We start from the raw sequence: 13,312 nt of genomic DNA, 5'->3' as shown, positions 1-13,312 counted from the left end.
GAAAGCAATAAATGTCTGAGCCCAGCCCACTTTCTCCTATATATACCGTCATGAGCCCAACCTAGGGAATGGCAACACCCACAGTGGGCAGATTTTCCCATCTCAATTAGCATGATCGTGGTTCTCTCTCACAACATGCTTAAACCATTGTGTCAGGTAATTCTGGATCTCTTAAAGCTGACAACTGAAATCAACCACCACAGTCTACTTGCATGGTTTTCTATTTATTTCCCTGTAGTACAGGTTACAATTGGGCTCATATATCCCAAGTTTGTGTTTGGGTATCTTGTACTCCAAATGATAAAATCTGGTTCAAGAGCATTTATTCTTCACTGTGATGTTAGACTTCCTCCTGCTTTATTGAGGGGCATTTTCCTCCTGAAATCATAGCTACAGTTGGCCAGTTTATGAATATATCACTCTGGCAAGACTGGCATTCTGTCTTGTTTGAGGTTGGCTCTGGAGAGTATGGTTCAAGTTTCTCCTCCAAGCTAGGACTTTCTTCTTAAAGGATGTTCTACAGAGTATTGGAGTAGGGCAAGAGATATGCATGGAGAAGGCTCTGAACAAATGAGAGTGTCCTGCACCCTAGGTCTGAGGGGAAGCTAATAAAAGGGTACGTCATAGCGCGTGCACCAGGGGCACAATTATGCAGCCGTTAAGTGAATTGACAGTGGAGAGTGTGAGATGGGGTGACTGGCAGATCCACAACCAAAATGAAGAGCATTGTGAAGGGTTGGTTGGTATCCAGAGCTCATAGCCATTGATAGCTCAAGTGAGTGGGAAGGATAAGAAGAGCAGAAGACCTCCAAGCAGAGCTGGTCAGAGAGACAGGGTCCATGAAGGGGCTCTAGTTTCTGAGATCCCTGGAGGTGCTGTGCAAAGGAATGTCTGTGAGGCATTCTAACAGGCTCATCCCCCATTCCTAAGACAATGGTGAGAGACCGGCCCTTTGATAATCCTAGGAGGTGTGTGTGTATGTGACACAACAAATGAGCTCTGGAATGTTAGGGCGAAAGAGAAGGATGCTGGTACATGACACATGACGTCAGGCGTTCAGAAGGGCAGCTGTTCACATTCCCAGCTGGAGCTGCATCCAACAGGACGGTTGAACCTTGCCACTGTCTGCCCACAGCTCAGCTGCCCCTGATCCAGGCCTGCCTGACACTGACAGTGTCGCCATCCTTTGATTCAAAGCTTTACTTCCAGAGAGACGGGTGCTATTGCCTGACATGTCACACACACATGGCTTGCTCCTCTTTCAGGAACGGAAACCGCATGCCTCAAGGGAGCTGATACTAGGAACTGAAAAAACAATTTGGGCCCAGGTGCTGGTTTAACCCAGCGTGAAAACCTTCTATTAATAAATAACCAGGACTGACATCGGTTGAGATTGCATGTGTGTTGATGATCCCCAGTGCCATTTGTGATGTTAATATGGCTGATCATCTGAGCTCAGCTGGGTCTGTCCTGTTCTCAACATCTGAACTCCCACCTCCAGGGAGACAAGCTTGTCCCTTAAAAACAGAGTCCATGGCTGCCCTGCTGGAGGTATCTCGACAAGAGTGGTGCATTTTCATACCCATTGCACAGATCAGATTTGATGGATGTTCGAACTGAAACTCGGGGCACATTGTCACTTCCTAATTCCAGATGACTCCTGCAAGGAAAGAAGGCAGAATTTGACCCTCTCCTCTGTCTGACTTCTGTCTTCAGCCACGGCATCCCCACCTCTCCATCCTCACTGATATGACATCACAGGTATTAATACTGATGACCAATGCCATCCAGGAATGAGGCATCTTCATCTTCTTAGGCGCCTGTGGGATTATGTGAGGATGGACAGGAAGCCCAACACTCCCAATCAGATCACTAAGCTGTTCCTAAATCAGACAATCCATGGTAAAGGTGGCGGGAAGCTGAAGGTAGGTGGACCCGGGGCGGTGCTGCATCTGCCATTGCAGAGAATACACTCTGGAATTTCAGCTCTTCGATTCCTATTCTTATAAACCAGGTCAAATTCTGTCAGTATCTCACAGGTCTCTCGAGCTGCTTTCTCCCTCAAACTGGAGCTATAGTGAACAAGAATGAGACAACAAAAGGACTTGAAGCAGTCATTTAGGATGCTCCAGAATCAAATAGACCCAGACTTGGAGAGACACCTTATCCCCCGCCCTCTGGCAGTTCAGGTCCAGGTCCTTTTTCAACACCCCCTTCCGCCCTGCTTCGCCGGGACACTGCTTCATCACTGGCTGTGGGTTTCCCCATTGCTTCCAAACTGGATTTCATAACTGCCTTAAGGATTGTCGACCCCTTCACTGTGCCTGGCTCTTTTCTGTTTCTTTTCTGCCCAAAGGCTAAAGGCTCCTGCCTTTCTGTAATCTCCTACATATGAGCTTTTTGCTCTTGATGGATTCAGTAAGCTGGCAAAGCAGCCATCCTAAGCCAAATATCAACAAAAACAAGCATTTTCATGTTACAAGTCTTTTCTTTCTAAAAAGCAAGGCAATCTTAAGCCAGGTTTCAAATCCCCACAGGATTTTAATATTCCTTCCTTTTGTGTTACCCCATATCTGCAGGCTGAGGCTTCCAGCGTGATGACAGCTCCATCCTTTGCAGAGCTAGAATACTTAGAGAGTAGGCAACTACACAGCTTCCTGCTTTCTCTGTTTGCAAGTCAATCACAACCGCTTCTCCCAGGTAAGCACACACCAGACTCTCAGCTGTGGTTGCTGACTTTTTCTGTCCTATTATAGAGCACACTCAACTTAACAGGCATTGTCATGAATTAAAAAGATACTCAGGGAGAGGGTGATAATCAGCATTTTCTTCCACCAGGGCCGCCTTCAACTACATGTGATAACGAGGGTGGAGGCAGTGGTTTTGTTTTTCCTTTTCCAGTTCTTCATGTGTATGGGAGGCAAAGTCAACTATACATTCCAGAGGAAGAAAAATAATTAATAAAAGTCCCTCTGCAGATCCGGATAGTTCCTTCTGTACACATACCCCAGATTTCAAAGCCCCTGATGAAGAGTTCATTTTCTTTCATTTCACTTGTACTACAGACAATCCAGAGACGCCCAAGCTTATAAATCTCATTTTTCATCTTTTGCACGAGACCTCTGAGCAATACCAAAATGCTCAGTCTCAGGAAAGGAAAAGACAAACCAAGGTTGTGTTGATCCTGACTACATAGAGTTCCAGCCAGAGAGCTTACCACGTGACTCCCAGGTCTTAACTGAATGGGTGACAGTGATGTCACCATGAAACTGGCTTGTGGTTGAACTGTTTATGGAGCTAGCAAGTGTTAGACATTATCCCTTCAAACTGAGAGAGAAATCTTTTCACACCTCAGAATACTGAGAGGGCTACCTGTGCCTGCTAGGCAAATAAACAAACAAACAAGCACTCTGGAAAGGTGCGGCCAGGACTGAGATGCTTATAAACACTGCCATTTTTAGGACTCAGCTTCCCCGTCTCCGGCATACTTAAGTTCCTTTACCAGCACACATGGGAAAGCACTGGGAGGAATGGGATGCCTCTTAACAACCCCCAAGTTTCTGGGAAATGCCCAGTCTCCTTCTCCCTTGTGCTTCTGGGAACTCCAGTGCCACGGGCTCTGGGAAAGGATAAGTATCTGAACTATTCTGATAACAGGCCACGGCCAGGACAGTTCTTACGACAGTACTGCATCCAGTCTTTGGAGCGGCTAGCACACACTGAGACAACACGCTACTTAAGGATGACCTTTACATTTCAGGGCCCTCCAGACCTCACCTGGCTGAGGAGCTGAGCTTACCTGGGATCAGTGGCCCGGAGTGGATAAAAGAGCTGAAGGGAATAGCAGAGCCATTTTGCCTGCATGGCCAGTCTCATTCACACAACGAGGGCAAAAAGAAGAGTCTGGATGTCCAAAGGATTCTCTCCCCTGCCCCCTTAGGTTTTCTCTTTGTTTTCCTTTGTCTGAGTGTAAACGAGGTTGGCTTTGAGCTTATGATGACCTCGTCTCAACCTTTTAAGTGGTGTTACAGGCACACCCACCATACCTGGCCTGTGGGCTGTTTTCTTAGTTGACTTAATCATTATTTCTACCTGGTCCTGACAACTGTATTTGTTTCTTGCATCACTACTGCAGCAACAGGCCTGATGGAAGCCATTTAAGGAATGGTGCTCATCCCGGTGGGGGAGGCATAGTGTCAGGAGCTGGGGGTGGCACGTCTCTTTATAAACACATCAGCAATATGGGATTTGATTCACCCTTATGGTCTTATTTTAGTTAATTAGTCTATAGATTCTACCTCGCAATACAGCCGCATTGGGAAGTGGAAGTATTAAAGCTTCAATGTGTGTATTTGTAGGGGATACAATTTCACCTCTAATACTCTTGTGATAAAACACTGCCTTCCCAGGTTTTCATGATCTCACCCTTACTCTTCCTCTCCGGCTTTATGTTCTGGTGGGTTCTCTGTCTACCACACCCTCTCTCCCACCTTGTGTCTGGCCTTTTCGAAAGCAGCTGCCCCTGCTGCCCACTGCCCCTTCAGCCACATTTCCTGTTCACCTGAACATGCGTTCAACTTTCATACTTCCTGTTCTGTGGACTACTTACCTTGCTGGGGCACGTGTGCCATGTACATAGGCTGTAAGATACACCTCTTTGAAGCTCTCGTGAAAGGCTGTGTTCTCATTTATCCCATCGCTTTGTGTTCCTCTTTGTAACGACCAGAGGACCCAGTAATATTCCCTGGGCATATGCCATTATGTCTGTAAAGAGGGCCCTTGAACTTCGCAGAAAGTCTCGGAGACTCACAGAAGCAGATCTTGAAATGTGGCCCATGGGAGTAGGGAGCCTGTGGGAATGTGGAGTGAGTAGTTGTGTCTCTGGGGTGTCTGAAGTCGCCTGGCATTGGCCTTGCCTAATCTCTATGAGCTCAAAAGCTACTGGGAACTCAATTATAATGTGGTATTTACATTCTTATAAACCCAAATTACAGCCTGGAAACCATCCAGAAAATTCATTTCTGGATAAGACAGGCAGATGAAAGTCTTGCATTATGAGGAGACATGTCTAAAATGTTACAATAAAACCTACCACATTTGCATTAAAATATTAGGGTATTTATCCCAAATATGGTAGCACCAAGATCCTGTGATAAACATGAAATAGGCAAAGTGGTTGTTTACATTTTGTCTTCAATTTTGCAACAGCAGTGTTTAAATTTAGTGATTTTATTTTTTTCCTCCCATTCAGCTGGCTGTTCCCCTCTCTGAAAATCATATTATAAATAACAGACCCAACAGAAATAAAGTTTCATGATATTAAACTGGTGTCGTTCTCTCGTTCTATCTTCTTCTTTCTAATTATATCAAGACTTTCATCTTCACTGTCTTGGACAGAGCTATTTAAGTAGTCCTCAATTAAAAAATATTTTGTTTATGTGTATGTCTGTGTGTGTGTGTGTGTGTGTGTGTGTGTGTGTGTGTGTGTGTATGTTCAGGTAGGTGTATGATCATGGAGGTCAGAAGAGGGCATCATGTTCCTGGGAGACAGAGTTACAGTTAGTTGAAAGCCACCAACTGACGGCTTGCAACAAAACTCCAGTCCTCCAATATAGCAGGTAGTGTTCTTAACAACTGAGCGATCTCTCCCATCCACCCATTTCTCCATTATTTTTTCTCTTGAGGCAGGGTCTCATGCATCCCAGGCTAGCTTTGAATTCACTCTGTAGCCAAGAGTGACCTTAAACTCCCGATTTCCTACCACTGGCTCCCACATATTGGGGCGAATGGTGTTTGCTACCATATTACGTTTATGTGGCTCTGAATATTGAACCCAGGGACACGTACATGCCCAGAAAGCACTGTACTAACTGAATGTGCCCCCTCTCCCACTTAAAGACTCATCAGTGTGTAGTTTTAAATGTTCATTGGTGCTTTGGTGTTCAAGGGCAAGATCCTAAAGAAAGCTAAGCAACTGGATGTATCATTGCTCTGGCAACGTAGCACAGAAAGTTCCTGCAGTAGATTACGGCTATCAGTGGAAACTCTCTTCCAATTTCTAACACCAGAGACTCAAGACCAGCTCCCTAAGGATAGCCTGCTCCTTCCTCACCTTAGGGGGTTTCTAAACTTGAAGTAATTTTTATTCTATAGGTAATTCATGTTTATTTTTAAAACTGAAACATAAAAGCCAGCAAAACACTCAACTTTAAAACACATTTAAATAAGACCCTGCTGTGTTGTAATTCGCTTTTCGTTATTCCATATTTAGAAAGATGCGTCTCTGATACAATTTTGTTTTTGACTCCGTTCCTCCGCTATGATAGAATCTGCATGGCAATGACAACACATTCCACACATGAAAGCCCTTTTGTCTTTTAGTCTCACGCCTCAAAGAGACACATTTTTAAAAGTCTTAATGCCTTATTTTAATAAACACTTTAGTAAAATTTGGCATTCATATAAATATCACAAAAGGTTTCTAGTGTCCCTGCTTGCCCCTTGTTTCATTGCCCACAGCCTACGTTACTGTAGTACCTTTGTCAAAACCTAACCCTGCTTTGGAACACTACTACTAGCCAAACTCCAAACACTTTTCGGATCCACCAGGCTTTCCAGCATGTTCTCCTGTTCCAGGATTAACCTACCATGTCATATTGAACTTGGCTTTGGATCTTCCTAGGCTCCTCTGGTCTGTGTCGGCTCCTCACTCACGCCAAGTTTTTATGACCTTGACAGTTTTGATGAGTCCAGGCCTGAGGGATACTTATTTTTAATGTATATTGGCACCTTGTTAAGAGTTTGTGTTAAAAGTACTAAACACACCAAGGCACCCAATTTAGATACAAATCCATTTCACATTATATCCCTTCTTGTTATGCGATTTTTATTTGTATCATATATATCAACAATTATGAGCATGGCATTTTTTTTAAATAGTAATCCATTACATAGACTAAACCCACACCAGCCTTTGGTGGCAACAACCTCCATCAGTGTCTATACTGAAATCTCAGATGATGGCCTTTCTTTAAATCTCCAGGCACACCACTGATAATTTCCTAAGAACAAAATATTAGAAGCTGGAAGGATGTAAGACCAGAAATTGCCAAGGACTGTTTACTTAAAAAGTTACCTTCATGGATCCAAGAGATCTTCAAAGCCTACTCATATGTTTTAAAAGGCCAGCATTTATTATGTGTGCCTGCTCATTGTCTGAGCCCTGATCTCTGTGCCATGAAGCATCATTGCTTGACAGTTGTAACCATTTGATGGATGTCAGATGGTGGACTTGGTATTTGCTGGCTGTATTTATTTTTCCTATGTGAAAAATCTTGTTTGTGGTCATTTTACCTCATTGGGATAGAGGAGGTGTAAATACTTCTGTCTTTCACCTGATGTTTACAGGAGGAGAAGCTTTGAATTTTCTTCTGTCATCTTCCTGTTCTTAATGTTGTGTCCAGTAAGTCTTTTCCTGTAATACACTCTGTGGCTGTTAATGCCCCTATTCTACTGAAAAATTCTTTTCTTTTCTGATATTTTGAAACAGTCTCACTGGGTGGCCCAAGTTGACCTGGCACTCATGGTGTAGCCTAGGCTAGCCTCAGACTCTTGCTTCTCCAAAGTGGTAGGAGTACATGCCTGAGTTACCATGCCTGGATTCTTGTGATATTTTCATGCCCCCTTTGACCTTAAATATTGAAACCATTTGTGGTTTGTTTTGTTTTCAGAACGGGCCCTAACTTTGTTTTTCCAAATGGTTAGACAGCTGTCTCAACACCATTTGATGAACAACCCAACCTTTTTCCTACTGTTTCACCATCCATGTTGATGCCCGTGCTTAGGGACTGGAAACACACCGTCTGCTAAAGGCCTCGGGTGGGGGGCGGGGTTCTAGCAAGGGCGAGAGGAGTCGAAGAGAGTTTTAAAAACCCTCCAAGTTCTGTCTCAGGGTGACTTCAGCTCCACCTCCAGCTGAAGGACACTATCCAAGCTAAGTATAGTGATTTGTGTCTTTTGCTATAGCCTAGTCCTCCTGTCCCATGTAGCATCCCAGGAGCAGATCAGGGCTTCAGGCAATGTCCACTGCAAAATGATGTGTGTCTTCTGAAAAATGTGTGTCTTTCTGTTAGAAACCTCCCTAAGCTTCATGGTAAATTTCCTACTTTGGTCATTTTTATACATTTCTACACGGAGAAACTGTAGTCACCAAATTTGGAGCCTACTTCTGTTACTTTCCTAAGCTGGTATTATTCCCAGCTGCATTCTAAATACTTTCCTTATATCCACAGATAAGTGCAGCTCTCATCCCCCATCAAAGAAGCTTCTTTGCACAACAGACAGAGGCCATCGCTGAAACCACAATTGGTCAAAACGCAGAGAACAACTGACTGTGGGAAGCTCAGGACCAACCGATACATCTATAAGACAATCCCTACACCTAAGGTTTATGAAGCATCAGGAAGAGGGGATGGAGGGATTGTAAGAACCAGAGGACCAGGACCTCTGCCATGAGATTATGTCTTCTATAGATGATAGGAAGCTGCACTTATGAAATCTTAACAACATGGTCACCCAAGCAAGACTTGCACCATGACTCCACCCACTGACAAGCTAACATGGATGGGGAAATCTCCAAGGTCTTACCCATAGAAGAGGAGCTTCAGGCAATTAATGGCTGCTACACGAAGGAAAATAGGTCTTCCCCAGAGGTGAGCTCCCTGGTAGGGCATCAAGTTCCAAATGGTCAGTCCTATCTAAAGATAAATACATACAAACAACAGTAAATGGGCTCAGCAGAGTATATTAATATTTGCATGTGTGCGCACACATGCATGCACACACACACTTATAACAATAATAATTAACAAGAAGAGGCCATGAGTTAGAAAGGGAATCAGGGAGAGTTGAAAGGAAGAGAGGGTGGGGTGGAAAGGATGCAAGCACAGTCCTCACATATGGAATTCTCAAAGTAAAATGAATGCAATAAAAAGAAACTCCAAAGTCACTAAGTACTTAATAGTTTATAAATTCACTTGATTAAATAAATTCATTTAATTACCAAAAGAATGAAAACTTCCCTCTCTGACAATAATCATCTACAGCCTAGACATTGAACAAAGTCTTTCAATTTTACCACACTCTAAGGAGCAGATGGACTCACTGTCTCCCATTTTGCTTTCTGACAATAATTATCTAGATTCTAGACACTGCGCTGAGAGTGGTATTGTATTCTAGGGAGTGCTTGTAATCATGGTTTTTCATTTTATGGGAAACCAAGGCACACAGAGGAGGTTAAGCCACTCACTCATTGTCTTATGGCTGTAATTGATAGATCAAAAATTCTGTATCATTCAGAGCCTGTAACGAAAGCCCTAACGTACATGAAGGCTGGGGATTGCAGTGGTGCCCCTGCGGGGGTTCTTTGTATGGTGTGTGCTTTCTGGGCTGATAGATTTTACTGCCCATGGTTACAGCCTCCTCACTACTGTGATTCATCTTCAGGCCTGTCCCTTTTATTTTGTAAAAGGAGATCAGCAAGGACCCCAGCCTTTGAGTTAGGATGGGCTCCATAAACTGCATGGCTAAGCTATTTCTCCAAGTGTGCAAAGACAATGTTGATAGAGCTTTATTGGATTCTGAAGACTTATTGGCTCTGGATCATCTCCCATGAAGGATGGTAGTGGATAGAGGCCAGGGCTGCCCACAGTTCTGTCTCTTTCTGCCAGCCCCTGGTGACAGGTTTAGCGTGATTTGTGACTTTTGCAGTCCCTGACTTTCAGAGGTATCAGTTTCCATAGGACACAAGTATCTCATGTTCTCATCACGCTGTCCACATCTTCTGCATCCCTTCCCCCCCCTGGCCTTCAGATTAGGAAAACGAGTTTCTTTGATGCTGATTATGTGTCAAAGATCCTAGCTGTTCAGTGGCTGAGGCTAACAGAAATCTCAGCTCTCCCGACCTCCACCTTGGCTTTGGTTTAATGGCTTGCTATCTCCAGTTGTGTAACAAATCTTTCTTTTTGATGTTTCCCCCCTCTGGTTACCGTATGGCTGGCTTGGGTTTCATGCAATCAACCACAGCTCGAGAGTGCTTTCCCCCATCCTACGGAGCAAAGTGCCTGGGAAGGAGTTTATGACGGGGACATGCGCACTTGACACCAACCGGCTCATCTTCTCTCAGTGTAAAGACATCTAGTTTATAGCATGGCACCCCCGCCATGCAGCGATCAGAGCCTGAATAGTTTGTAAGGACATCTCCTAACTCCTTTTAATGGTCACACGTCACAAGTGCTTTTTACAGGGCCAGCACTGCACAATTCTTGCATATTTCGGTTGTCACTACAACCGACCCATGCACTCAGCAAAATATGCTTTTAATTTTCTACATAAAAATACTACGTAAAAGCTGCTGTTGGCTCACTCGCGTCCATTCCTACACTCTCCTTCTTGCCGTCTTCTGCTTTGAGAGCCCGGGGCATGGAGTACTCGTTTCTCAGCTTCCCTGGTCGCGCTCGATGTCTAAGTGAGCTGCAGGCAAGCCTGCAGACGTCAACATCTGAGAAGGGAGTTCTCCTGCTCTTTCAAATGTGGAGCACGGGTGTGAGTCAACAAGTACAGTCACCATGCATGGTGGTGAGGAAACATGGCAAAATGGAAACCCCAGTTCGGAGAATGGCAGAGTGTAAAGTGTGAGGAAGAGCCTCATCTCAAACGACATCACTCAGCAGGGAAAAGGATGGATTATGAGCATTTTGAGTACTCTGTTTTAAAAAGATTTGTTTATTTTTATTTTATGTTTGCGTGTATGTGTGTGCACCACACATACACAGGTGTTCACAGAGTCCAGAGGCTGTTGGAGCCCCTGGAACTGGAGTGACAGACAGTTTTGAGCCCCCATGTGGTTGCAGGGAATTGAACTCAGATGCGCTGCAAGAGTAGGGAGTGCTTTTAACTCTCAGAACTCACATAAATATTGGGTACCTAATAGCCCTACTGTGATGTCAGGCTCAGATAGCTGCACCAATATATGCCTGGAACAAGTCAGCTAGAGACTAGCTGTATTGGTAAGCTCTGGGATTGATTGAGAGACCCTGTCTCAAAGAATTGCCTGGATGAGTTAGCGAGGAAGATTCCTGACATCACCTTAGACTTCTATATATATATATTCTCTCTCTCTCTTTCTCTCTCTCTCTCTCTCTCTCTCTCTCTCTCTCTCTCTCTCTCTCTCTCTCTCTCTCTCTCTTCCTGTGTATGGCGTGCTCACACACAGGCAAAACATATACACCTGTGCACATGAAAAAGGGAAAAGACTTTTCTAAATCCAAACACCCTACCAGAAGGAAGAAAAAAATGCAGAATCATAACAATCATAACAATAAGCAGAACACAAGATACATATGAAGTGGCTGGCCCAAGTTTGAACATGTATGTAGTTAAAATTCATGATCTAAATCTACAGTGGAGAACAGAGTATATGGACTAGAGAGATGGCTCAGTGGATAAAGTGCTGGTCATGCATGCATGAGGACCTGAGTTCAGATCCCAGAACTGGTGGGAACCTGTAGCACTCTTGGGTTAGAGATGGAATCCCCAGGACTTGCTAGCTTGCTAGTTAAGCTACCCAGAATCACCGAGCTCTGGCTTCATCCAAGAGACCTTGACTCAAAAAACAAAGTAGACGGTGGTCGAAGAAAATATCCAGGGTTAATTTTGACATTCATGTACACAGCACACACCCCCACATACATATTTATACACATGCTTACTACATACATACTGAAAACAGAATAGAATAGATAAATCAAATAAACAAGCCAAGGGAAAACCCTTAGGCTGTCCACAAGAAGGTCATTCTAAATATAAAGTTTCAAGTTAAAGATGTACCTTACCAGAGAAATCAGGAATGACACATCAATCTCAGACAGAGCAATTCAGAGAAGGGAAAATTACTAGAGATAGAGAAAGAAATACAGAATGGCCAATGGTGGACACCTGGCAGTCACTTATACATGTGGGCACTTACCAGAAACTCATTGTATGGAAAGCAAACTCTGGAGGCTGAAAGGAGCTAGGACAAACCCACAAGTAGAGTTGAAATGTACTTGTCACCTTCAGACTGATAGAACACCTAGATACATGGTGGGGATGCAGAAGGAGACAACCGCATCACCCCTAAAAGACCGCCTGAGCTGTACCGAACACTCCATCTTCTAAGCACCACAGAATGCAAACCCAGAAGGAATCCATTCTGGGAAGTATAGCTAGTCTGTATTTCTCTCCTGAAACCAGATACAAGGACACAAAGAGAGTATTTCAACCCTAGAATAGTGGTGCATAAATCATTTTAAATACATTTTAAATTAAAAGATCAAACCAGGAAGAATAACTCTAACTACAAAATTGCTAAAGGAAGCACAATATAGAAATATAGAGAAGAAAAACCAGCAATCGAGTAATATATGTGTGTGTTTGTATATTTAGAAATATACAAATGGTTTATATATTATAGTTTTGAAGGCAGAGAGTGAAAGATTGGGTCGCCACATTGATACAGGCTCTGGTGAGGCCTTTTGGATGTATCACACCATGAGGATTGATAAGACATATGTATATATATTTAAAGTTACACAATTATTAACTTAAAGTGAAGTGGTTCTAACTACCTAATGTCATTGCAAGCTTCATAGTAACCTCACAAAAAAGTAAAAATATTAAAGCATATTAGTACAAAATCATCAAACAGTGATATCCTTTCTGTGCCAGAGATGGGATGCCTGAAACCCATGCCGAAACTAGACTCGGTAACATCAGTGTCCATCACTAATTTTGGTGTGACTGTTGTAAACGACAGGCAGATTTTCCCCAGAAGCTCACAGACTAGCTAGTCTGACTTACACAGTGGTGAGGAGACCCTGTCCAAATCGAGCAAGTTCTATGATATGGCAGGTATTGCTTCCCATGATCTGGGGACATATGACAAGCTATGGCAACCATAACCATATGAAACCAGCATAAAGCAGGCACCCAGATGCAGAGAATAAAACAGTGTTTCAACAAGCTGTTGAAGACACAGTGAAGGAGACCTCTGCTCAGTAAATGGTCTCATGAAAATGCTGCCCCTTTGCAAAAGAATAAGGCTGGACCCTATCTTGGCCATTCACAGAAGTCAACCGCGGTAGATGAAAGGAGAAAAGTAGGCAACAATCTCATAGCTCATAGCTATGACCCAGAGACCAAGCGGCACACGAGCAGAAATAGGGTTACACCCACTGAAAAGCTTCTGCCCAGCCAAGGAGACAACTAGAGATGG

The sequence above is a fragment of the Microtus pennsylvanicus genome, chromosome 11, assembly GCF_037038515.1.
Source record: "Microtus pennsylvanicus isolate mMicPen1 chromosome 11, mMicPen1.hap1, whole genome shotgun sequence".
NCBI lineage: Eukaryota > Metazoa > Chordata > Mammalia > Rodentia > Cricetidae > Microtus > Microtus pennsylvanicus.
Note: the sequence above shows the minus strand (reverse complement) of the source record.